This window comes from Nicotiana attenuata, chromosome 2 (genome assembly GCF_001879085.1).
Source record: "Nicotiana attenuata strain UT chromosome 2, NIATTr2, whole genome shotgun sequence".
In the NCBI taxonomy this organism is placed as follows: Eukaryota; Viridiplantae; Streptophyta; class Magnoliopsida; order Solanales; family Solanaceae; genus Nicotiana; species Nicotiana attenuata.
This window is the reverse complement of record NC_031990.1, coordinates 40,320,296-40,325,797: the sequence shown is the minus strand read 5'-3', so window position 1 is coordinate 40,325,797 and position 5,502 is coordinate 40,320,296.

Below are 5,502 nucleotides of genomic sequence, written 5' to 3'. Positions count from 1 at the left end.
CCCCCCCCCCCCCCCCCCAAAATTAGGATTTGGTATGGTTTTGATATGTCAGCGTCGTGTACGTGAGGTGACGAGCACGTACACAGGATATTTGTTGTAAAACTCTGTTTTTCACTAAGTCATAACATGTTTCTCCTTATTTGAACGACACTAGCATATGTAACTATCCCGTTTAGTTAGAATCGTATGCCTACACGTTTTAACTACCTATTTGAACTCTGTGCAGCATGTTTAGTGAAATTTCCTGCTTTCTTTGACTTGAATTTAGTCTAAACTGTAGGTTTTCTTGTTGTAACTGTTATTTCTGTTGGTTGAGCTACATATTTACTTTGGGACTACGAAACAGTATTTTGGGAGATCCCCCTGTACTGCATATTTTCTTTGGGATTACGGAACGGTATTCCGGAAGATCCCCCCCCCCCCCCGTTCTATGTATTTACTTTGGGACTACGGAACAGTATTCCGGGAGATCCCCCTGCACATTTACGTTTGGCACTACGAGACGGTATCTCGGAAGATCCCTTGTAGTTATCTTTGTGTTCTAAGTTGTTGTCGTCCTATGATTCCATTCCTGTTAGATTTCCGTGTTTATTTTTACTGTGATATATCATTCTATCTTATTTCATTATGTTTATACCAGTTGGGCCCTGACCTGACCTCGTCACTACTCCGAGGTTAGGCTTGGCACTTACTGGGTACCATTATGGAGTACTCACGCCCTTTCCTGCACATGTTTTTCGTGTGCATATCCAGGTTCATCTTACCAACCTCATCACTAGTTGCAGTCGTTGCTACTTATTGGAGACTTCAACGTACATCCGCCCGCGCCTGTAGATCCTCGGAGTCCCCCTTTATCCCCCTATGTTCATGTTTCCTTCTTTCTGTAGAAATGATGTATGAATAGTTAAGACTTCTTAGTAGCTTGTAACTTACGGTATTCCAGGTTTTGGGAATTGTTTGGCATATTTTAGAGGTGACAATTATATATGCCGAGTGGCATTCAATAGCTTATTAGATATTTGTTACTGTTAGTAATTAGCATTGATGCTTTTAATTCATTTCCGCAAAGTGTTAGGCTTACCTAGCCGTAGAGACTAGGTGGCGTCACGACAACTCACGTAGGGAGAAATTAGGTCGTGACACGTAGCCTATCTAAAACTCACCAGAGCCCCTCACGATCCAAACCAAATGTAATGACCCGATCGGTCATTTTGAGAATTATCATCCCACTCGGTGGCTTAAGGTCTCCATAAGCTTCGTATTATATGTTATGACTTGCGTGTGTGGTCGAGTTCAATTTTTGGATGATTTAGGATCAATTTGGAAGAAGGATTCTTGTTTTAGAAGCTTAAGCGGTAAGAGTTGACCGTGATTTTAGACATAGACGTGTGTCCATATTTGGATTTGGAGGTCCGTAGGATAAGTTGAAGCATTTTGGAAAAAATTGGAAAGTTGAAGTTTTGGAAGGTTAAGAGATTTGACTAGGAGTTAACTTGGTTGATATCGGTCTCGGATTGCGATTCCGAGAGTTAGATTAGCTCTGTTATGTCATTTGGAATTTGCATGCAAAATTTGACATCATTCCGGGTTGATTTGATATGATTTGGCGCGAGTGGTAGAAGTTGAAAGTTCATAAGTTCATTAAGTTTGATTTGAGGTGCGATTCATAGTTTTGATGTTGTTTGATGTTATTTGAGGCCTATAGCAAGTTGTGTTGTGTTATGGGACTTGTTGGTATGTTCGGATGGGTCCCGGGGGCCCCGGGTATGTTTCGGATAGGCTTCGGGACATTTCGTCATGTTTTAGAGTTGTTGATTTTCTGATGCTCCAGGTACTCTATGCGATCGCATGTATGCTGTCGCAATCGCGATGTGTTGTGGGAGCTACGCATGGTTCTTCTTCGTGTTTGGATGGATGTTTCCGCGTTCGTGATGCTTGGGTAGGTTGCAAGTTGCGTTCGCATCATGAAGAGCGTGATCGCGTAATGTTGTGGGAGGGGGTAGGCTCATTGGCTTACGCGATCGCAAAAGGTTTTGCGTGTTCACGGTGCATTGGTTCACTGGCTTTCACAATCACACTCTTGTTTACGCGATCACGTAGTGTAATTTTTCGGAAGTTTTTGTTTGTTCTTCGTGATCGCATGTTTATTTCCGCGATCGTGATTTGTAAATCACTGGGCAGCAGAATATAATTTCTAAAATCGGGGGTTTTTATCATCATTTGATCTAGAGACCTCGGATTTGAGCGATTTTTGAAGGGTTCTTCACGTGGTGGTTTGGGGTAAGTGATCTTTACCCGAATTCTATTATACTTCATGAATCCATTGTCCTTTTCTTCATTTAATTAGTGATTTAAGTTGGAAATTTGGGAGAAAATTGTGAAAACTTCTTAAACTAAACTTTGGAGATTTGAAAGATGTTTAGAGGTCGGATTTGAGCAACTCTTGTATGGTTGGACTCGTTATCGAATGGGTACTCGGATTTTATTATTTTTGTCAGGTTGCGAGACGCGGGCTCGGGGTTGACATTTTAGTTTTTATTAAAGATTGAAGCTTTATTATCTGGAATTGTTTCCTATGAGTTTTACTTATGATTTGAATTTATTTTGGCTAGATTTGAGCCGTCCTGAGGTTGTTTCACTCGAGAAGGTCGTTTTAGAGTATCGGTCTAGCTTCTTTGAGGTAAGTATCTTGCCTAACTTTGTGTAGGGGAACTACCCCTTAGGATTTGAGTCATTTGTTCTAATTGTGTCAAGTAAAAGCCGTGTAAGTGAGGTGACGAGTACGTAGTCGGGCTTAATTGTGGAAATTTTACCGTTTAGGGCCCTTAGGTTCTTATGTTCATTAGATATATAGTTGTTATATCATGTTAAATCCTCCATGTACTTACGTGTCTTATTTGGAATTAATTGATTCATGTCTTACCCTTGTTGCCAATTGAACTCTTATGTGCCTTCATTGAAGTTGTTGCCTCTTTTATCACCATGCTCTCTTTTCCGTAATTTCTTATCCTTAATTGAAGTTATTATTATATTTTTTGTAATTACTTATCCTTAATTGAAGTTATTATTATCTTTTCTGTAATTGCTTATCTTTTCCATAATTGCTTATCCTTAATTGAATTTTTTGTTATCTCTTCTGTAATTGCTCAACCTTAAATGAAGTTTTGTTATCCCTTTTCATTGTTGACTTATCCTTATTTGGAATTATTGATTCATGCTATCTCTCTTATCGTCGAATTGTACTTTTGTGGAATCATTGTTACACATTATCTCTCCCTTGTTGAGCTATTCTTATTGAGACCATTATTCCATGTTGTGTCTTTCTTTGTGAGCTCGTTCATCCGTTTCTTTGTGTTCTGAAGTTATTGTGTTGATTTACTTGTCGTATTCTCATGTTATTGTTATTGTTGTATTTGTACTCAGTGTTATTGAGTCGAGGGCTATGCATGGTTGTGGTATTGAAACTGTTTTGCGGAAATATTGTGGCATATGGGCACATATTATGAAAGCTACTTTATTGTATTGTTATGTTTCGGCACATGTGATATTGTTGAGAGGATTGTCGGGGTGTTCGCACGTGAGTTGTCCATGCTGTTGTTATTATTGATATTTGCACATGCAGCATAACAAGGCGGGGTATATATGTGGGTTTGCGCATGTAGCAAGACAAGGTGGGAATATTATTATGCGCGTGCGGCGAGACAAGGCGGGCATTTACTTTATTATCGCGCACGTGGAGAGACAAGGTGGGCTATGTCGGGGAATGATTTGTGATGACTTGTGATGGCTTGGGGGCATTGTTATTGTTGATATTTGTGTAGTGGTGTGCCTACCTTGTGTGAGTTATACATTGAGCATTTTGTAGTGATTGTTTCCTATGTGCCATTCATTGTCTCTGCTCTTACTAGTTGACTTGAGTTGTGATAGAACACTCGCATAAGCATACACGTAATTAATCACCCATGTGGGTTAAGAAGATGAATCCTGATGTTATTGAACATTTACATGTACTTTTGTATACCTACCTTCTGTGGGAGAGTTGTTCTATTGGCAGGTGAGTTGTCCGTGTAGTCATGAGCCATTGTTATTGTTGGCACGTGAGTGGTCCGTGCGGATATTAGATATTTTAACTCTCTTGGCACGTGAGTCATCCGTGCGATTATGAATTGTAATGTGGGCACAATATTCCAAGTGATTAGGGATCATGAATCGGGACCCGTGATTTGTTATTATGAGGTTTGGTACCTCGTGGAAATTCTTGAATAAATCCGGTGTGAAAGCGGTTGTTCTAATTGAGTTGTTACTTGTTGTTCTTTATTTGATTTTACCGGTCTTAAATTGTGTTCAGCTTACTCTACAGCGTGATTACCTATTTGTTCCCTATTGCTAATTGTTGCTCTTAGTTTCCTATTGCAAGCATTGTTTTGTGATCATTATCATGCTTAGCTCTATATTGATATTGTCCCCTGCTAGTTCACATTTATACTTGTTCAGATTGTTTAGTCCAGTAGGTGTCTTGACTGTCCATCGTTACTACTCCACCAAGGTTAGTCTTGATACTTACTAGGTACTGCCATGATGTACTCATGCTACACTTTCTGTATATTTTTCTGCAGATCCAGGTACCTCGGATGTTGTTGATCATTAGCTAGCTGGTCGAGCATTGCTGTGGAGACTCAAGGTAAACCTGTTGTTGCATTTGCAGGCCTCGAAGTCACCTTCTGAAATTTTACCTTATACTATTTATTTCTATTCCAGAACAGTTGTACTTAGGGATTTTCTAGCAAATTCAGTAGAGTTTATGTAACGACCCGACAGGCCGTTTTGAGTTCTAGTGCTCCGTTCAGCAGCCTGAGGCCATGAGCAGCTCCATTTTGGGCATTATGACTTGTACGCGTGGTCGGAATTGAATTTCGGGAAGTCCAAAGTTGATTTGGAAAGAGAATTCTCATTTCGAAAGCTTAAGGTTGGAAGAATGAACTAGGATGGGATTTTTGAGTAAACGACCTCGGAATCGGGATCTAAAGGTTCCTACAGGTTCGTATGATGATTTCGGACTTGGGCGTATGCCCGGTTCGGGTTTTGGATAAACCGGGAGCGTTTTGGCGCCTATTGTGAAAGTTAGCATTTTTGAAGAATCTCATAAGTTTGGCTTGAAGTGCATTTCAGTGTTATCAATGTCCGTTTAGGATTTCGAGTATGTGAATAGCTCTGTATGGTGATTCTATAGTTGGCAGCGCGATCGGAAGTGAATTCGGAGGTCCGTATGTCATTTTCGAACCATTTGGCTAAAGATAGAAATTTGAAGGTTTTTGAGAAGTTTGACCGGAAGTGGACTTTTTGATATCAGGGTCAGAATCTGATTCCGGAAGTTGCAGTAGGTCCGTAATGTCGAATATGATTTGCGTGCAAAATTTGAGGTCAATCGGACGTGATTTGATAGGTTTAAGCATCGAAAGTAGAAGTTGGAAGTTCTAAAGTTCATAAAGCTTGGATTGGGGG